Here is a 22,853-nt window from a genome sequence, read left to right on the forward strand (position 1 = left end):
AGAGGAACAGAATATTAAGCATGAATTTCTTTCATTGGATTTGGGGTTTCTGGAGTTGGCTGCTTAATATGACTAACCCCGAAAATGCTCAGAACTCTAATTCTAACAGTATGAAGAACATTGATAGTCCTTGGCATGAACTCTTTAGAGAGTTCGCAAAGTAAATGCATTTGACACTCCTGATTCACCGCTCCTAAGAGGCAAGTTTAGTGACTCTACACCTAATACCTTTGACCATATGTGGAGAACCAATGCACATACTGAAGCTGGCTGGTTGTTCCTAAGTTCAGTGGACAAAGTGATGAAAGAAAATGATGAACTCAGGGACTCTGTCTCCCAGCTTCAGAAGCAGATACTGAGCCTCAAATCTGCTGGAACTGCCCTCAGTCAGCATCTTTCCTCCTGTAGACAGAAAGCTTAAATTGTAGAAAATCAGACACAACTTTTATCATGCGAGTGGCTGACCTGCAATGAAAGGTGCATGCACAGCCTCACCAGGTGTCTACTGTTAAAGTGAGGGCATTGATTGGAAAATAATGGGATCCTGCAACTCAGAATGGGGATGTATTCAAGGACCCTGATGAAGCTGGGGACACTGAGCTTGTAAACACTGATGAACCTTTTTTGCCAGAAGAAACAGCTTCTCCCTCCCCAGTAGTGGCAACATGCCCTCCCTGACCCATGCTGCCATCAGCCTTTCCACCTTTGTCTGAGGAGATAAACCTTGCACTACCTGAGGTCGAACAGTGATGGCCTCCCCTGAGGCAGTTGCCAGGAAAAATAATGTTGATTCTCCTCAGGAACCACCCCCAGCACCCCTGTTTACTTCTAGACTTATAACTACACTGAAGTCCTGGTGGGCCCCTAGAGGTAAAGTTGAGAGTATGACCCATGAGAAGGTGAGCTACATTCAAAAAGAAGTCCTTGAGTTTTCTAATTTATATTAACAGAAATCTGAAGAACAGGCAAGAGAATGGATACTAAGGGGGTGAGCTAATGATGGAAGAAACATAGAGATGGATAAGGCTGAATTTATTGATTTGGGACCACTAAGTAGGGACTCTGCATTTAATGTTGGAACTTGGGGAGTTAATAAAGGTTCTAATAGTTTATTTGCTTGTTTAGCTGAACTATGGATTAAAAGATTGCCCACTGTGAGCAAGCTGAAAACGCATGATCTCATTTGGTTTAATGTAAAGGAAGGGATCCAAAGGCTGAGGGAGATTGGGATGGTGGAGAGGAATGGTCACTTTAGACCTACTCATCCCAGCTGGGGGAGTCCAGAACATTTACCCTTGACCAATGCCTTGTGAAATACATTTGTGAGGGTAGCACCTGCATCTTTGAAGAGCCCTGTAATTTCTGTATAGCAGATCTAACAGTGAAAACTGCAGTCACTCAACTATAAAATTTAAATACAATGGAAATAATTGGGTCCCAAGGTGGCAAGGGCCAAGAGGCAGCACTCAACTCTCAAAAGCAAGGTGGGTGTTGGGCGTAGCTACCATAATGGACAGCACAGGCAAAGCGACAATCAGAATAGTGTGACTCATATAGGGCTCTGGCAGTGGCTAATTAATCACAGTGTTCCTAGAAGTAAAATTGATAGGAAGCCTACTGCATTCCTACTTAATTTATATAAGCAGAAAACTTCCAGGTCAAATAGACAAGAGAGTAATTTGAATTTTAAAAACAGAGAATCACAGCCCCTCATTCAGTTTCCAAACTTGAGCCAGTTTACAGACCCAGAACCCCTTGGCTGGGTCCCCTTGAGGAAGGACCCCACTACATCATCAACAATTCATGCAGTGAATATCTTACCCATCCTTCCCCAAGGAGACCTCTCATCTTTTACCAGGGCAACTGCATTGGGGAAAGGAAAATGATCAGATATTTCAGGGACTACTGGATGCTGGCTCTAAGCTGACGTGATTCCAGAGGTCTGAAGACATCACTGTGGTCCTCCAGTTAAAGTAGGGACTCAGGGAGGTAAGTAATTAATAGGGTTTTTAGCTCAGGTCTGACTTACAGTGGGCCCAGTGGGTCTCTGGACTCGTTCTGTGGTAATTTCCCCAATGCCAGAATACACAATTGGCATAGACATACTTATCAAGTGGCAGAACCCCCACATTGGCTCCGTGACTTGTAAGATAAGGGCCATTATGGTGGGAAAGGCTGAATGGAAGCCATTAGAGCTGCCTCTACCTAGAAAAATAGTAAATCAAAAACAATTTTGCATCCCTGGCAGGATTACGGCAATTAGTGCTGCCATCAAGGACTTGAAAGACCCATATTACCATGCCCTGTGATTAAAGTCAACAGTAAACTGCAATAGTCAAATCCAGGTAGGACTACAAATGGCCTAGACCCTTTAGGAATGAAGGTTTGGGTCACTCCACAGGAAAAGAAAACCCCACAACCTGCTGAGGTGCTCACTGAAGGCAAAGGGAATGCATAATGTGTAGTAGAAGAAGTCATTAATACCAGATATGAAATGAGGACTGTAATTGACATGAGTATTTTCTCCATTTGGTATAAACATGTTTGTGCATGTATATGCTTGAATTAAGAAAATAACTTCATTTTCTTTTCTTTCTATCATGTGACATAAAATTTATTGATATCACATCAGCATTTAAGTATTGTTAACTTTATGTAATAGTATTTCAGTTGGGGATTGGTGCATTTCCGGTTGTAGGAAGCATAGTGGTATTATGTTAGATGCAATTATGACCTTGTTGTTTTTATTTGAAGATTATGTATGATCTCAGGAGATGTGTATGGGTCCACATTGACCCATACACATGCGGATAGACTTGTGATGGTTAATACTGAGTGTCAACTTGATTGGATTGATGGATACAAAGTATTGATCCTGGGTGTATCTATGAGGACATTGCCAAAGGAGATTAATATTTGAGCCAGTGGGCTGGGAAAGGCAGACCCACCCTTAATCTGGGTGTGCACAATCTAATCAGCTGCTAGCATGGCTAGAATATGAGCAGGCAGAAAAATGTGAAAAGAGACTGGCCTAGCCTCCCATCCTGCATCCTTCTCCTGTGCTGAATGCTTCCTGCCCTCAAACATTGGACTCCTAGTTCTTCAGTTTTGAAACTCAGACTGGCTCTCTTTGCTCCTCAGCCTGCAGATGGCCTACTGTGGAACCTTGTGATCATGTGAGTTAATAAACTCCTCTCTATGTATATATGTTCCATTAGTTCTGTTCCTCTAGAGAACCCTGACTAATGAGTGCAGATGTCTTTTTGATAAAATTATTTTCTTTTTGGGGGGTGTATACCCAACAGCGAGATTTATGGCTCATATAGCAATTCCATGTGTAGTTTTTCAAGATAGCTGTATATTGTTCTCCATAGTAATTATACTAATTTACATTTACACAGTAATGTATGAAGATTCCCTTTTGTCTGAATACTTGCCAGCATCTGTTATTGCCTGTATTTTGATAAAAGCCACTTTGGTAATATCACGCTGTGATTTTGATTTGCATTTCTCTGGTTATTGGTGATGTTGAGCATTTTTAAATATTAATGTCAGCCATTGGATGTCTTTTTATGAAAAAATATCTATTCAGTTCTTTGCTAATTTTTAAATGAGATTATTGGGTTTTTACTATTGAATTGTTTGAGCTCCCTAAATATTCTGATTATTAGTCCCTGGTCAGATGGATTACTTTGCAAACATTTTCTCCCATTCTGATTTTTTTCACCTTGTTTGTTGTGTCTTTTGCTATGCAGAAACTTTTTAGCATGATATAATCCCATTTGTCTATTTTTGTTTCGATTTCTTATATTTGATTTTTTTTAAGGTCTTACACAAGAAATCTTTTTCCAGACCAATATCCTAGGGCATTTTCCCAAAGTTTTCTTCTAGTAGTTTCATAGCTTTAGGTCTTTGATTTAAATCTTTAGTCTATTTTGATTTTTGGTGTGGGGATAGTGAGAGATATGAGTCTATTTTCATTCTTATGCATATAGTTATCCAGTTTTCCTAGCACCATTTATTTAAGAAATTGTCCTTTTCCCATTTCATGTTCTTGGTGTCTTTGTCACAAAGATTAGTTGACTGTAAATTCATGAATTTATATCTAGGCTCTCTGTTTCATGGGTCTATATGTCTGTTTTATGCTAGTGTCATGCTAATCAATCTGTTTACTCTAGATTTGCAGTAAATTTTGAAGTAAGTAGTGTGATGCCTCTAGTTTAGTTCTCTGATTAGGATTACTTAAGTTATTGGGTTCTTACTGGATTCCATATGCATTTTAGAATTTTTTTCCTATTTCTGTGAAGAATGTCACTGATAGGAATTGCACTGAATCTGTAAATTGCTTTTGATAGAAGTACCATTCTTCCAATTCATGAATATGGAATGTAGATTTTGGTGACCTCTTCAGTTACTTCATCAGCATTTTATAGTTTTCCTTGTACAGATGTTTTACTTCATTGGTTAAATTGATTCCTAAATAATCTATATACTTTGTAGCTATTATAAATGGGTGGCCTTCTGGATGTATTTTTCAGATTACTCACTGTTGCCATTTATAAATGCTCCTGACTTTTGCAAGTTGATTTTTTATACTGCCTCGTTACCAAATTTATTTATAAGTCCAAACAGTTTTTTTGTCAGATTTTTTGATGTTTTTTTTTCTAAGTATAATATTATGTCATCTGAGAACAAGGCTAATTTGACTTCTTTATTTCAGTTTGGATACTCATTATTTCTTTATCTTGCCTGCTTGTTCTGACAAGAACTTCCATATTATATTGAATAAAAGCATTAGAAGTGGGCTTCCCTGTTTTGTTCCAAGTCTTAGAGGAAATGTCTTTAATTTTTCCCCATTTAGTACAATGTTATCTTTGAGTTTGTCATATAGAGTCTATTATTTTGAAGTATCTTGCTTTATACAAAATTTGATGAGAGATTTTAAACATAAATAGATGAATTTTATGAAATGATATTTTGGCATCTGTTAAATTGTTCATGTTTTTGTTCTTGGTTCTATTAATGTCATCTATCAATTTTATTGATTTGCATATGTTGAACCATCCTGGCATCCCTAGGATGAATCCTGCTCGATCATGGTGAGTGATCTTTATATTGCATTGTTGAATTTGGTTTGCTAGTATTTCGTTGAGGATTTTTGTCTCTATTTTCATCAGTGATATTGGCTAGTAGTTTTCTTTTTTCACTGTGTTCTTGTCTGGGTTTGGTTTCCAGATAATGTCAGCCTTGTACAATGAGTTTGCAAGTATTCCTTCCTCTTCTATTTTTTTGAAGAGTCTGAGGATTGAGGATTGAGAGTTTGTATTAGTTCTTTTTTTACACATTTGGTAGAATTCAGCAGCAGCAGTGAAACCATCAGGTCCTGGGCTTTTTGTTTGCTTGTTTGTTTTGATGGGAGACATTTTATTACAGCTTTTATTTCATTACTCATTATTGATTTATTGAGGTTTTGGATTTCTTCATGGCTCAATCTTGGTAGTCTATATGTGTCCAGGAATTAACTCATATATTCTAGGTTTTCCAATTTTTTGGCAAATAGTTGCTCATAATATTCTTCAAAAATTTAGTGTATTTCTATGGTCTCAGTTGCTACTTTTTCCCTCTGATAATATTTATCTGAGTCTTCTCTCTTTTTATTCTTAATCTAGCTAAAGGTTTATTAATTCTTTTAATCTTTTTCAAAATCAAATTTTGTTCCATTGATCTGTATTTTTTTAAAAAATCTCAATTTCATTGATTTCTGCTTTGATCTTTATGAATTCTTTCCTTCTACTAATTTTGGATTCAATTTATTCTTGCTTTTATAGTTTCTTGAGGTGCATCATTAGGTTTATTTTTGGAAATCTTTCTACTTTTTGATATACATGTTTATTGCTATAAAATTCCTTCTTAGTACTGCAATCCATAGATTTGGGTACATTGTATTTTCATTTTCACTTGTTTCAAGATTTTTAAAATTTTGTTAATTTATTATTGATCTATTGGTAATTCATGAGCATCTTTAATTTCCATGTGTCTGTAATATTTCTGAGGTTCTCTTGTTATTGATTTGCAGTTTCATTCCATTCTGGTCAGAAAAGGTACTTGATACCATTTCTGTATTTTTTAATTTCTTCAGACTTTTTTGTGGCCTAAGATACCTTTTTTGAAGAATGTTTCATGTGCTGAAGAAAAGAATGTGTATTATGCAGTAGTTAGGAGAAATGTTCTGAATATGTAATTTAGGCCTATTAGATATATTGTATAGTTTAACTCTGATGTTTATTATTTTCTGGATTATCTGCCCATTACTAAAAGTATGGTGTTAAAGTCCATATTGCAGTCTATCTCTCCCTCAGATTTTTTAATGTTTGTCTTTCTTTATTTGAAAGCTTCAATGATGAGTCCATAAATATTCATGATTGTTATGTCTTCTTACTAAATTGACCACTTTGTTACTATGTGGTGAACTTCTTTGTCTCTTTGTACCATATTAGATTTGTAGTCTATTTTCTCTTGTATTAGGATACCTACTCCTGTTCTTTTCTGGTTTCCAGTTGCATGGAATATCTTTTTCCAGTCCTTCACATTCAGTCTGTGTGTCCAGGTAAACTGGGTATCTTATATGGAGCATACAGATGGGTCTTATTTCTTTATCCATTCAGCCACTATATACTTTTTAATTGGAAAATTCAGTCAATTTATATTAAATGCCATTATATATAAGTAAAAGCTTACTACTGCCATTTCTTTGCTTGTTTCCTGGTTTTTTGGTAACTTATCTCTTCCTTTCTCCTTTCTTATCCTCTTCCCTCATGGCTAAGTGGTTTTCTCTAGAAGTATGTTTTAATCTGTTGCTTTTTGTCTCTAGCAAATCTATTACAGGTTTCTGCATTGTGGTTACCATGAGGCTTACAAAAACCATCTTATAGGTATCACGCTATTTTTAAAGAGAAAATAACTTATCTTAGGTCAAAAATAAAAGAATAGAAACAAAAGGAAAATGAAAAAAAGTCTACCCTTTAACTGCATCTCCCCCACATTTTACTTTTATATTCAATTTACATATTTTTATATTATCTTTCTCTTAATAGGTTGTTGTAGCTATTATTGATATGATAGATTTATCTTTTGGGCTAGCATAGTATATTGCACACTACAATGACAATGTTAGAGTATTGTGGGTTTGTCCAGTTACTTAATTTTGCCAGTGGGTTTTATAGCTTTTAAATGTTCTGTATATTTTTTATTATTTTATTTTTGCACTATGGTGTTGCATTAGTCCATTTTCACTGTCTTATAATGAACTACCTGAGACTAGCTAATTTATAAAGAAAAGAGGTTTAATTGACTTAGGTCACCAGTCAAAGTCACAAGGTTCTTGTTCCAGATGGCTGCAGTAGCCATGGGAAACTTGCAATCATGGCAGATGGCTAATGGGAAGCAAGAGATGTCTTACATATGGTGGCAGGACATGAGGGAAGGGAAAGTGCCACACTTTTAAACCATTAGATCTCATGAGAACTCACCATCATGAGGACAGCTTTGGGGAACTGCCTTCATGATCCAATCACCTCCCACCAGATCCCTCCCTCAACAAGTCATGTGGGGATTACAATTTGACATGAAATTTGAGTGGGAATATAGAGCCAACCATATCAGGTATTTTTTTCTTTTGGCTTAAATAACTGGTTAGTATTTCTTATAAGACAGGTCTGATGGTGATGAATTCTCTCAACTTTTCTTTGTCTGGAAAAGACTTTATCTCTCCTTCATATTTGAAGGATAACTTTTCTGGGTACAGTATTCTTAAATTACAGTGTTTTCCTTTCAGCACTTTAAAAATATTTTACTTTCCCTTGCCTGTATGGCTTCCTTTGAGAAGTCTGCTGTCAGACCAACTGGAGCTCTTTTTTCTTATCTGCTTCTTTTATTTTGCTGCTTTTAGGATTCTCTCTTGTCCTGAATCTTTGAGAACATGATTATTATATATCTTGGGATTGTCTTGTCTGGATATCTGTTTGGTGTTCTCTGACTTTCCTGTACCTGAATATTTTATCTTTCTCAAGTTGAAAATTTTTTTGTTATTATTTACTTGAATAAACTTTCTACCCCTACCTCTGAATCAATTCCCCCTTGACCATCAATAATTCTTAGATTTAATTATTTGAGGTGATTTTCCAATTCTTGTAGGAGGTCTTCATTCCTTATTTTTTTCCTCTTTCTGACTGTGTATTTTCAAGTAGCCCATCTTCCATTCTACTGATTCTTTTCTCTGCTTTATTCCTTCTGCTGATGAGATCCTACAGTGAATTTTTTAGTTCAGCAAATGCGTCGCTCAGTTTCAAAGATTTCTGTTTGATTTTTTAAATTATTTCAGTATCTTTGTTTAGTTTCTCTGATAAATTTCTGAACTGCTTTTCTGTGTTTTCTTGGAGATAACTGAGTTTCCTTAAAAATACTAACTTTGAATTCTTGGTTAAAGAGCTTGCACATAGCCATCTCATTAGGGTCAGTTATGGGCTTTATGCTTTGCCCATTTGGAGCAATTATGATTTCCTGTTTGCTGTTGTTTCTTGTGGATATATGTCTATGTCTTTGTATTAAAGAATTTATTCCAGCCTTCTCTGTCTGATTTGTTTGTTTTTTATTGAATATATTTTCTTAGAGATCCCTTAATCTCTTTGTCATTGCTTCTTTCCAACCCATGACTCTGGCCAGATCCTTAAGCTCAGGTTTGCTTTGCCTCTGGTAAATGATTTGAACATTACCCTTTCTGAATGGGGAAGGATTACAAACGGCATGTCCTAGCAGTGTGAAAGGCTGATGAGGGGGTTGTTTCTGGGACCTAGGAAACACATCTCTTATGGTATGGTGCTGCTAAACAGCCACTCTGGTTAGGCCTGGGTTTGGTTTCTGGGTAATGCCAGCCTTGTCCAATGAGTTTTTAAGGGCTCCTTCCTCTTCTATTTCTTTTGAAGAGTTTGAGGATTGAGGATTGAAAATGGGTATTAGTTTCTCCTTTGGCTGAGTTACATCTCCTGTGGTTGAGTTACAAAGCAGAGTTTTCAGGATTGGGGATGGTAGTTCTGTCCCCCACCCCTCCTTTTCTCTGCCTGTTTTTCAGAGATATTTCTCCTTTCTGGAACCTGAGATGTTTCTTATTGGTTAAGGCAAGGATAAACATTCTGCCAGGGAATTTGAGAAGGGGAGAAAGTTGTTGTCTACCTAGATATCACTTTTTCAGAGTGAAAGCAGTGATTTGGGGCAAAATTTTCTGTACACCTGGTACTGGGCAGAATGGGAAGGAGGGATGTCATGGATGTGAAAGTTTGGTTCTTTTACAACCATCTTTATGTTTTTTCTCTTCTCTGTGACCCCAGGAATTGTTTTATCTTTATGTTTGAGCTTGGGGATGTTTCTGGTAATAATCTCTGCACTATGTATCTGTTTTTTTGTTTTACAAGGTTATTGACAGGGAGATCCAGCTTGCTACTATGCTGCAATTTTGGAACCGAAAGTCCCTTTGTTTTTAATTGCTCTAGAATGACAGAATATTTCATCTAAACCCTTAGGAGAGAGAGGAAAGAGAAAGATGGCATAATAGAAAGCTCCACCAATCATTCCCCACCATTGCAAGGGACCAAGTTAACAACTATCTGCAAAGAAACACTTTATAAGAACCAAAAATTAGGTGAGCACTCACAGTATCTAGTTTTAACTTTATGTCACTGAAAGAGACACTGAAGAGATTCAAAATAATAGTCCTGAATTACTGATGCCACTCACCCCTTTCCAACATCCAGCAGTGGCAGCATGGTACAGAGTGTCTCTGGTCATTAGGGGAGAGAGAACACAGCAATTGTGTGGCACTGAACTCTGTGTTGTCCTGTTAGAGAAGAAAGAAAATGCAGACTAAACTCAGCTGATGCGCACTCATGGAGGGAGAATTTAAACAGGCCCCAGCCAAAGGAGAATCACCCATCATAGTGGTCCGTACATGAGTGCCTACAAATCTTGCTACTGAGGTCTTTAGTACTCTGAATCTCCAAATAATCTTGAAAGGCAGTCTAGGCCATAGGGACTGTAACATTCAGGTGAGTCCTACGGCTAAACTAGGCCCAGAGGCAGTGGACTGAGGCAGCATATAAGATACTGAGAAACCAACTGGAGTAGCCAAGGGAGTACTGGTATCACCCGTCACCTAAACTCAGGCTGCACAGTTTCTGGCTCCAAATAGACCCCTTTCTTCCACTTGAGGAGAAGAGGGGGAAGAGTAGAGAGGACTTTGTCTTGCATCTAGGATACCAGCTCAGCCAAAGCAGAATAGGGCACCAGTCAGAGTCATAAGGTCCCTGTTCCAGTCACTGGATTCCAGACATTTATAGATACACCCTGAGCCAGAAGGAAACCTGCTGCCTTGAAGAAAAGGACCCATTCCTGGATGCATTCATTGCCTGATAACTGAAGAGCTCTTGGACCCTGAGTAACCAGCAGCAATAACCAGATACTACCTCGAGGGCCTTGAGTGAGCCTCTGAGACTTTCTGGCTTCAGGCGAGACTCAGGACATTACCAGTTTTGGTGGCTACAGAGGAAAACTTTCACTTGAGAAAAGCAGAGGGAAAAGTAAAGGAGACTTGGCCTTGCAACTTAGGTACCAGTAGAAACTCAGGGGGCTACAGTACCAAGAGTTATCTTGGGGTTCCTGATTCCAGGTCTTGATTCTTAAATGTCGTTTCTGGACCTGCCCTGGGATAGAGAGGAGTCCACTGCCCTGAAATGTGAGTCCTGGGCCAAGCAGCCTTCATTAAATGCTGACTTAAGAGACTTTGTGCCTCATGGGGACAAGAGGCAGTAGTCTCGCAGTACTCCTTGGGCCTAGAATGGTGGTGGCTATGAAGTGAGGCTCCTCTGCCATTAGAAAGGGGAGGGAAGAGTGGAAAAGCACTACATCTTGTGGTTTGAGTGCTAGCTTTGCCACAATACAATAGAAAATCAGATAAACTTCTAAGGTTTTGACCACTTCCTGACTCCCAGATGGTGCTGTAGGACCCACCCCCCACACCCCCTGCCACATCCCACCCCATGGCCTGTAGAACCTCAATGCCCTGAAGGGAAGGGCACAGGCCTCACTGGCTTTGCCATCTGCTGATTATAAAGCCCCAGGGCCTTGAGTGAACAGAGGCAGTAGCCAGGAACTGGCCTTGGGTGACATCCAGTGCTATACTGGTTTCAGGTCTGACCTAGCTTAGTCATAGTAATTATGGCCATGGGGGTGCTTGTATCACTCCACCCCCAGCTTTAGGTGCCTCTGATCCAAGAGAGAGAGAGACTGTATATGTATGGGTGAAAGTAAGGGAAGAGAAAAAGAATCTCTGTCTGGTAATCCAAAGAATTCTCCTGGATCTTGTCCAAGGCTATCAAGGCAGTACCTCTCTGCAAGAACCACAGCATTGCTGATCTTGGGGTACTCCTAAAGCAGATACAGTTTAGATCTGTATCTAAAAGACAACACTTCAGTCCTTTTGAATATCTAAAAAGCCTCTCCCAAAAAACAGTTCAGAATAAGCCCAGAAGTGAAAACTACAATAAACACCTAACTCCTCAATGCCCAGATATGAAAGAACATCTGCTAGCATCAACACCATCCAGGAAAACATGACCTCACCAATGAACTAAAGGCACCAGGGACCAATCCTGGAGAAACAGAGATATATGACTTTACAGAGAGAGAATTCAAAATAGTTGTGTTAAGGAAATTCAAAGAAAAATACAACACGAGAACTTAGTAAAATATGCACAAGTTTAAATAGCAGAATGGATCAAGCAGAAGAAATGATATCAGAGGTCGAAGACCAACTTAATGAAATAAAACGACAAGACAAGAATAGAGAAAAAAGGACGAAAAGGAATGAGCAAAGTCTCCAAGAAATATGGGACTATGTGAAAAGACCCAATCTATGTTTGATTGGTGTACCTGAATGTGATGGAGAGAACTAATCCAAGCTGGAAAATACTTTTCAGGATATTATCCAGGAAAATTTTCCCAATCTAGCAAAGCAGGACACTATTCAACCCCAGGTAATACAGAGAACACCACAAAGATATTCCTCAAGAAGAGCAACCCCAAGGCACATCATCGTTAGATTCACCAGGATCGAAACGAAGGAGAAAATACTAAGGGTAGCCAGAGAGAAAGGCCAGGTTACCCATAAAGGGAAGCCTATTAGACTTACAGCAGATCTCTCAGCGGAAACCCTACAAGCCAGAAGAGAGTGGGAGCCAATATTCAACATACTTAAAGAACAGAACTTTCAGCCTAGAATTTCATATCCTGCCAAACTAAGCTTCACAATTGAAGGAAAAATAAAATCTTTTATGAACAAGCAAGTACTCAGAGATTTTATTACCACCAGGCCTGCTTTACAAGAACTTCTGAAAGAAGCATTATACATAGAAAGGAACAACCAGTATGAGCCTTTCTAAAAATAGACCAAAAAGTAAAGAGCATCAACATAAAGAATTTACATCAACGAATGGATAAAATAGCCAGTTAACATCAAATGGCAGTAACCCTAAATTTAAATCGATTAAATCCCCCAATCAAAAGATACAGCCAAAACCTAACGGTATATCCAAAGATATACAAAGACTCAAAACAAAGGTTTGGAGAAAAATTTACCAACCAAATGGAGAGCAAAAATAAATAAATAAACAAAAAGCAGGAGTTGCAATTCTCACATTTGATAAAATAGATTTCAAAGCAACAAAGATACAGTGGTAAAAGGATCAATGCAACAATAAGAGATCTTAATACCCAGATACATAAGACAAGATTTAGACTCAATGAGACAGAAAATTAATAAAGATATCCAGGACTTGAACTCAGATCCGGAACAAGTAAACTCAATATATATTTATAGAGTTATCCATTTTAAATACACAAAATATTGATCAGCCATTATTAATACCCATTTTTAGAATGAAGCAATATTCCTGTTCTCTCTCCCTCTTTTTCTTCCTCTTTCTTCCTCTCCTTCTCTCCTTTTTTTACTTTTCAACATCCTAGTTCCTCACCTCTACTCAATACATTCCTCTGAACACCTGATTCCTTGTGATTCTCCCATCCCACTGAAACCTCCAATCCATAAAAGAAAAAGAAAAGAAAAGATCTGGAGACATAAACATCCTATTGACCTCACTAAAATAGTTGGCAGCCCACAATTCTTCATCTTGTTCTTAATTTTGACATGAAGATCTTTGACAAATCTTGCTACAGTCAAGATACTGTGCCATTACCCAGACTTACCATATATGACCATCCTGTCAGGGTGATTTGTTGAAAAAAAAGGAAATTCAAAGAAACTTGAAATAACACAGAGAAGGAATTTAGAATTCTATCATATAAATTTAACAAAATGACTGAAATAATTAAAAAGAATCAAGCAGAAATTCTGGAGCTGAAAAGTGCAATAGGCATACAGAAGAATGCACCATAGTCTTTTAATAGCAAAATTGATCAAGTAGAAGAAAGCATGAGTAAGCTTGAAGACAGGCTGATTGAAAATACACAGAGAAGACAAAAGAAAAAATAATAAAAACAATGAAGCATAGCATCTAGAAAGTCATCTCAAAAGGGCAAATGTAAGAGTTTTTCACCTCCAAGAGGAGGTAGAGAAAGAGATGGGATTAGAAAGGTTATTCAAAGGGACAATAAAAACAAACTTCCCAAACATAGAGAAAGATAGTAATTTTAACTACAGGAGGGTTATAGAACATCAAACAGATTTAATCCAAAGAAAACTACCTTGAGGCATTTAATAATCAAATTCCCAAAAGTCAAAGATTGCAAAAAAAAAAGGATCCTAAAAGCAGCAACAGAAAAGAAACAAGTAACATACAATGGAGCTTCACTATGTCTGACAGCAGACTTTCAGTAGAAACCTTACAGGCCAGGAGACAGGGGCATGACATATTTAAAATGCTGAAGAAAAAAAAATCACTTTACCCTAGAGTAATACATCCAGTGAAAATACCCTTCAAACATGAAGATAAAATAAAGAATTTTCCATACAAATAGAAGCTGAAAAATTTCATCAACATCAGACTTGTCCTACAAGAAATGCTAAAGGGAGTACTTCAATTGGAAAGAAGACATTAATGAGTAATAAATAATCACCTGATGATACAAAACTCACTGGTAATAGTAAGTAAACAGGAAAACACAGAATAGTATAATTTTGTAACTATGGCATGTAAACTAATCTTATGTAGAAAGACAATAATAAACCAATCAAAATAATAACTACAGCTTTTCAAGACATTGTCAGTAAAACAAGATATAAATAGCAAAAATAAAAATTTAAAAAGCAGGGAGTTGAAGTTAAGGCACGAAGTTTATTAGTTTTCTTGATTGTTTATGCAAGCACTGTTAAGTTGTTATCGGGTTAAAAGAATGGGTTGTAAAATAGTACTTGTAAGCCTCATGATAACCTCAAACCAAAAAAGCATACAATGGGTACACAAATAACAAAAAGCAAAAATTAAATCATATCTTCAGAGAAAATTACCTTCACTAGAGAAAGACCAGAAGGAAAGGAATAAGGAAGAAAATGACATGAAAGAACCAGAAAACAAGTAACAAAATGGCAAGCGTAAGTCCCTACTTATAAACAATAACACTGAATGTAAATGAACTAACCTTGTGAATCAAAAGACACAGACTGGCTGAATGGTTGAAAAAACAAGACCCATTGATCTGTTGCCACAAGAAACACACTTCATGTATAAAGACACACAGAAAGTGAAAATAAAGAGATGGAAAAAAATATTTTATGCCAATGGAAACCAAAATAAAAAACAAAAATGGTCACTATAATTATATTAGACAAAATAGATTTCAAAAGAAAAACTTAATGAAGAGACAAAGAAGGTCACTATACAATGATAAATGGGTCAATCCAGAAGATATAACAATTGTAAATATATATGCGCCAACACTGGAGTAACCAGATATATAAAGAAAAAATTGTTAGAACTAAAGAGAGAGATAGGCCCTGATACACTAATAGCTGGAGGCTCCAACACCACATTTCAGCATTGGATGCATCTTCCTGACAGAAAATCAACAAAGAAACATTAGACTTAATCTCTATAGATCAAAAGGTTCAAATAAATATTTACGGAACGTTTCATCCAAAAGCTTCGGAATGCACATTTTTTCCTCAGCATGGATTATTCTCAAGAATAGACTACATGTTATCACAAAACAAATCTCAAACCATTCAAAACATTGAAATAATATCAAGCATTTTTTTATCATAATGGAATAAAACTAGAAATTAATGAGAATTTTGGAAGCTCTACACATACATGGAAATTAAATAATATATTATTTAATGACCAGTGGGTAAATGAAGAGAAGGAAATTGAAAAAAATTTTAAACAAATGATAATGTAAAGACAATATACCAAAACAGCAGTACTAAGAAGGAAGTTTATAGCTATAACTGCCTACATCAAAAAAGAGGAAAAATTTTAAATAGACAATATACAATGCATCTCACAGAACTAGAAAAGCAAGAGCAAATCAAAACCAAAATAAATAGAAGAAAGGAAATAATAAAGATCAAAGTAGAAATAAATAAAAATGAAGTAAAAAATACAAAAGATCAGTGAAACAAAAAGTTGATTTTTTTTGAAAAGTAAAGAAATGGGCAAACCTTTGGCCAGACTAAGAAGAAAAAAGACTATTCGAATAAATAAAGTCGGTAATGAAAAATGAGACATTATAATTGATAATGCAGAAATCCAAAAAATTATTAGTGGCTACTGTGCGTAACCATGTGCCAATAAATTGGAAACTCAAGAATAACTGAACAAATTCCTAGATACATACAATCTACCAAGGTTGAACAAGAAAGAAATTCAAATCCTGAACAGACAAATAAAAAGTAACAAGATAGAAGCCACAATAAAAAGTATCCCAGAAAGAAAAGCTTGAGACCTGATGGCTTCACTGCTGAATTTTATCAAACATTTGAAGAAGAATTAATATTAATCCTACTTAAACCATTCAAAAACGTAGAGGAGGAGGGAATACTTCCAAACTCATTTTATGAGGTATTACCTTGAAACCAAATCCAAGCAAAGGCACATTTCAAAAAGGAAACTATAGGCCAATATCTCTGATAAATACTGATGTAAAAATCCTCAACAAATACTAGCAAACAAAATTCAGCAATAAATTACAAATGTCATACATCATAATTAAATGGAATTCATCCTGGGGATGCAAGGATGGTTCAGTATGTACAAATCAATCAATGTCATACATTATGTGAATATAATGAAGGAGAAAAATTATATGGTAAAATGTAAAACAATTTTTAGTAATGCTGAAAAGACATGTCATAAAAGTCAATACCCCTTTAGGTTAAAAGCCCTCAAAAATTGGTGGAAGCAATATACCTCAACATAAAAACAGCGATATATATATATATGTCAAACTCACAATTAGTATTATACTGAAGGAGGAAAAGCTGAAAGCCTTTCCTCTAAGATCTGGAACATGACAAGGATACCCAATTATACCAGTGTTTTTAAACGTAGTACTAGGAGCTCAAGCTAGAGCAATCAGACAAGAGAAAGATATAAAGAACATCCGAACTGGAAAGAAGAAGTCAAATTATTCCTGTTGGCAAATGATATAATCTTTTATTTGGAAAAACCTAAAGACCTCAGAGAAAAACTATTAGAAATGATAAACAAATTTAGTAAAGTTGCAAGATACAAACTCAAAATACAAAAATATATATGCCAACAGTGAACAAACTGAAAAAAATCAAATTAATCCCATTTACAATAGCCACACATAAAATTAAAAACCTAATAATTAACTTAACATCAAGGAAGTAAAAGATCTCTATAATGAAAATCATAAAACACTGATAAAAGAAATTGAAGAAGACACTACAAAATCAGAAAGCATCCTCTGTTTATGCATTGAAAGAATCAATTGTTAAAATGTCTATACTTCCCAAAGCAATCTACAGAGTCAATGTAATCCTAAGCAAATACCAAGGAAATTCTTCACTGAATTAGAAGAGAAAGCTAAAATTTTTATTAAACCACTAAAGACCCAGAATAGCTAAATCTATTCTTAGCAAAAAGAATAAAACTGAAGGAATCACATTACCTGACTTCAAATTATACTAAAGTGGTACTAGCATAAAAAAAGACACATAGATTAATAAAAGAGAATAAAGAATCCAGAAACAATTGCATACATCTACAGTTAATCCATTTTCCACAAAGATGCCCAGCACATGTACTTGAGCAAAAATAATCTCCTCAATAAGAGGTGCAGGAAAAACTAAATATCCACATGCAGAAGAATGAATCTAGACTCCTATCTATTATGTATATACAATAATCAAATCAAAATAGGTTAAAGACTTAAATCTAAGACCTCAAACTATAAATATACTAAAATAAAACATTGTGGAAAGTCTCCAGGACATCAGAGTGTGCAATGATTTCTTAATACCCAAAAATCATAGGCAACCAATGCAAAAATGGAAAAATGGGATCACATCAATTTAAAAAGTGTGTGCACAGCAAAGGAAACAAGAAAGTGAAGACAGAACCTACTGAATGGGAGAGAATATTTGCAAACTTTCCATATGACAAGGGATTAATAGCCAGCATATGTAAGGAGCTGAAAAACTAGGAAAACAATCTCAAAATCTTATTAAAATGGGCAAAAAATCTGAATAGACATTTCTCAAAAGAAGATGTACAATTATCAAACAGGCATATGAAAAGGTGCTCAACATCATTGATCATCAGAGAAATGCAGGTTAAACTACAATGAGCTATCATCTCAACCCAGTAAAATGACTTATATTTAAAAGACAGGCAATAACAAATGCTGGCAAGCGTATGGATAAAAATAAATTCTCATATACTGTTGGTGGAAATGTAAATTAGTACAACCACCATGGAAAACAGTTTGAAGGTTCCTTAACAAACTAAAAATAGAACTACCATATGATCCAGCAATCCCACTTGTGGGCATACACCCAACAGAAAAGAAATGCGTATTTCAAAGAGATATTTGTGCTCCCATGTTTATTGCAGCACCATTTACACTAGCTAAATTTAAAAGCAACCTAAGTGTCCATCGACAGATGAATAAAGAAAATGTGGTAAATATACACAATGGAGTATAATTCAGTCATTTAAAAAAAATGAGATCTAGTCATTTGCAACAGCATGGATGGAACTGGAGATTTTTTTTTTTTCAAATAGGACTTTTTATTTTTTTATTTTATTTTATTTTTTAAAATAAAGATGGGCTTTCACCATGATAACCAGGCTGGTTCTGAACTCCCAACCTCAGGTGATCCACCCACCTCAGCCTCCCAAAGTGCTAGGATTACAGGTGTGAGCCACCACGCCCGGCCACAAATAAGACATTTTATTTGCCACACATTTTATTTGCCACTATTATAAGTCTGAATTTTAAACAGATTCTTGGACTGGTGGTTCATATCCATCAGCTCGTTCAGCTTTAGCACCTGTCTCATCCCCAGTGGCTTTTCCAGAACTACTGCCTTCACCATGAAGCTCCATGAGTTTTCCCAATTCAAACTTGGGCTTCTTCAGCATTTTTACTTTTCTAACGAAGACATCATGGAGAGGATAAATAGATTGGCAAGCCTTTTCTATGTCTTTCCCAATGCTGTCTGGAATCAATTTATTGACCACTTCTTTCAAGTCATTTGTCTGCACCTCTCGGGTCATGATTTCCATCATCTTCTTCTGGATTTGGCGGACCTGTTAGTGCTGAGCATAAGAGGTCTTCCGTATCTGATTGTTGCGTTTTTTAGTAAAACCAACACAGAACAGACGAAGCAAGTAACCATCGGTAGTCTTGACATCAACATGAGCTTCAATCATTGTCTGCCATTTTTTGACCATGGAACACATTTTGTCACGGGTAAGATCCATGCCATGGAAGTTAGTCAGGCAGTTTTTGCCCTGAACATCTTCAGTAACCAGCTTGAATTTTCTAAATGCAACTTCATCATTCTGCAAATCAGCAAGACTAACTTCAAACACTCGACCCTTGAGGCCATCAGATGCAATTTTGGTTCCTTGGGTCCTGGTGACTAGCGTCTTTCCAATATTTCTTATATTGAACATAGCAGGTGCTTTCATATCATACCAATCTTTCTTAGAAAATGGATCAACCACTTTCTTCTTGGCTCCCTTTTTACCACCTTTCGTAAGGCACTTGTTCTTGCCAACCGCCATGGTGCTGCTCAGAGAGCCAAAAGGGCGGAACTGGAGATTGTTAAGTGAAACAAGCCAGGCATAGAAAAAGCATCACTGCATGTTCTCACTTATTTGTGAGATCTTAAAATCAAATCACTTTAACTCATAGACATAGAGAGTAGAAGGATGGTTGTCAGAGGCTGGGCAAAGTAGCAATGGGCTGGTGAAGTAAGTGGGGATGGCTAACAGGTCCAAAAAATTATTCTAAAGAATGAATAAAACCTACTGTTTGATAGTACAATAGGGTGACTATAGTCAATAATAACTCAATTATCCATCTTAACATAACTTAAAGAGTGTAACTGGATTGTTGGTAACTCAAAGGATAGATGCTTAAGGGGATAGATATCCCATTCCCCATGATGTGTTTATTTCATATTACATGCCTATTATCAAAATATTACATGTACCCCATAAATATATACCCACTATGTACCCATAAACATTTAAAAAATGAAAAAGAAAAAAAGTGTAAATAAATAAATATCTGAGCTCTTGGAAAAATTATAGATTTATGCTCAGTCCAGATCATGAATAAATGAAGAGGAAAAAATATAAAAAGAGTAATGATATAAGGAAAAATAAGATCACCTGGCTCCTTCCCACCTTCTGTGGTATATTTCATACTTATAACCCCCAATGGTTCATGTCTTACAGTATTCTGATCTTCATGACATCTCCCACCCTGATCTTACATCTGACTATGTGATTTATTTGCTGTTTAGGACGTCAGCAAATGTGATGCAAGCAGAAGCATGTTATATACTTGGGAATTAGGGCTTACTCTCTTAGAATACTGACACTACTATGTAAAGCAACTCTGATTAGGGATACATAGCAGCCAAGAGCCAGGGACCAACCATCAGATATGTGAGTAAGACCATCTTAGGTCACTGGCTCCAATCAAGCCACCAGTTGATTGCAGCCTACACACTATAAACAGAAAACCATTTAGCTGAGCCCAACCCAAACTGCAGAATTGTGACCAAACAAATGGTTGCTGCTTCCAGATATTAATTGTGCATAATGGATAACAATAGACAACTGAAACACCTACCCAACTTTACCTTCTACCATTTTCCCTTTCCTCACTTTATCTTTGCCTAAGGTTTTCTTGCTCTTCACTGAACATGACAGCACATTTTGTCTCAAATTCTGTAACTTGGTGTTATCTCTATCTGGGACGCCTGGATCCTTACATGATTCACTTTTTGCATTCAACAGTAATCAAAGGCCACCTATTAAAAGAAGCTTAACTCATCACCACATCTAATATTACCATATGTTTCCTCTCCATTTTCTTTTTCAGTTTATTTTTCTTGAGAACTTCTTTTGAAAGCATAGGATGTATTCCTTGGATTTCTCATTCATTTTTTGTCTCCTCCACTGAAAGTTCCAGGAGGAAAAAGTTCATTTCTCTGTTGTTTACCACTCTATTGTCTATGGCTAGAATGATTCTGGCATATGATAGGCCCTTCAGTGATGTCCTTTAAATTCATTAATAAATACATAAAATATAATTTAGAGTCTTTGGCAGAACCAAAGGGAAGGAGAAATCTATATTCAGAACAAAGACAAAAAAATTCTTAATTGGGAAATACATTTCTAATAATTTTTATGTAAGTGCAGGCAAATTATTTTTATTGTCTTCTAGTTTACCTTTTGATTTTTTAATTAACATATTAGTTTTTTAACCCCTTGGTCAGTGCTGAGCCTTTACAGTGAATTTATAATACTTAATTTAATTCTAGTGGAATATTTGGTTGTTATAATATACAGATAAAATTTTTAATAAGCTAAAACTACTATTTTAAATCTATTTTTTAAATCAGTTACATATGCACAAGCCTTTGCTCTCCTGAAAGAACATGAACTAGTAATCTTCAGGAATATGTTATAAACATCAAACCACTTGTGGATTCACAGCTCTTTAACTTTAATGTGAACAACAGGCTAACAGTATTTTTGCCTGGATTTTAAAAGCCTAACAGACTATCGCAGAAAAAGTTAAGGAAAAGGAATTTGGGGGTTTCAAGACAGACTGGCAATTGCTACCTGCTCTGTCTCAAGCCCTTTAAATTGTTCATGTCCATCAATACAAATTTATCCTCTATACACATAAATGACCAGCCAAAGTCATTGACACTGTCACTTACTTTTAAGCTGCCTTTTGTTCAAACTTTCTAATTTACTTATTCTTATATCTTTACTGGCTCTTTGTATCTTTATATCTACCTTGTGTTGCCCTGGTGCCTCTAACAGTCTTCTGCCTTGATCATTATCTAGCAGTCTCTCTCTGTCTGTCTGTCTGTCTGTCTCTCTCTCTCTCTCTCTCACACACACACACACACACACACACACCCTACACACACATTTCTCTCTTTCTCTGTGACACAAGCCCAGACATAATTTTGATGCTTCCCTTACTTATACAGGCACTAGGATTGTAACCAAAAGGAAGCCGCATCTTTGATTTTAATTTCTTAGAACACAGAGCCATCAGGGTAATTTTGCCCATTTTTTTTCCCTGTAGGATGCAGTAGATTACAACAGAGAAGTGGTTAATGGGCAGATAGGGAGAAAGGAGATCATGAAGCCCTTGAAAACAAAAACTAAAGAAAGTTAAAGAAACATCTGTGTATGTGATACACACACATATATTTGTACACCTAATATGTATATGTGTGCATACATTTATTGATCCATATTGCTACACAAATAAATACGAGTTGAATTTTATTTCAGATTTTTATGTCTGTTCTTACCATTCTACCTTGTCTTTATAAATCACGGCCCCCAGTAAAGGGTGAAATAAATCTGTACAGCATTCATGGTGACCAGTATAAATGGTGTATATGTGAGTGTTGTGGCAAATACAGTGACTTTTTTCTCAAAACAGAGCAGTGGTTACAGGTGAGCTCAAGTTAATGTCATCCCTACTGACTTATTTGTCAAAGACAACATATAAGGAGTAATTTGGTCTCCATGAGACCTCCTCTGAAGACCTGAAGTACTGTTTTCAATCTTACCAGCATGTATTTTATGGGCATTGACTGATTTATACATGGCATTCAGCATAACATACAAATACTAGAAAATATACCAGGAAAAAGATCATATGATATGAGCTCAGTCCAATTATTGGTTCACAAACCTGTAGGCAAATTGAAGTCTGTCATTCCCACAAAATTGAATCTCAGCTTGAGCAAATGAGTTTTATGCTTTTACAATACCATTGAGGGATGTGACAGAAGTGTTACAAGATCCATGTTTAAGGGCATGGACTTCTAAATTCAATAGAAAAAAAGGAAGCATTTTTAGGAACAGATAAGAAGAAACATTTGACATGCTATCAAAGTAGAAAGTAATATTTCTCTTCTAAAGTATAGAGCAGTGGAAAGAATAAAAGAAGGTAATAGAATATGTAATCTTTTTAAGGAATATTTCCAACAGAAGCAGTTAAATATGAACAAATATTTGATATTCAGAAATTCAGTTATCTAGAACTGA

At 36.1% G+C, this 22,853-nt stretch overlaps 1 protein-coding gene and 1 pseudogene across 2 annotated transcripts in view; both read right to left on the reverse strand.

Annotated features, from left to right (window-relative positions):
- The window catches only part of LOC144581571 (uncharacterized), a 375,083-nt gene that overhangs the window by 232,055 nt on the left and 120,175 nt on the right, over nucleotides 1–22,853 (reverse strand). The gene's annotated exons all lie outside the window — the stretch shown is intronic.
- LOC100391896 (small ribosomal subunit protein eS1 pseudogene) lies at nucleotides 18,480–19,353 on the reverse strand (annotated as a pseudogene). Its single transcript, XR_013532556.1, has one exon. The product of XR_013532556.1 is annotated as a small ribosomal subunit protein eS1 pseudogene (transcript).

The sequence above is a fragment of the Callithrix jacchus genome, chromosome 2 (genome assembly GCF_049354715.1).
Source record: "Callithrix jacchus isolate 240 chromosome 2, calJac240_pri, whole genome shotgun sequence".
NCBI classification, from domain to species: domain Eukaryota; kingdom Metazoa; phylum Chordata; class Mammalia; order Primates; family Cebidae; genus Callithrix; species Callithrix jacchus.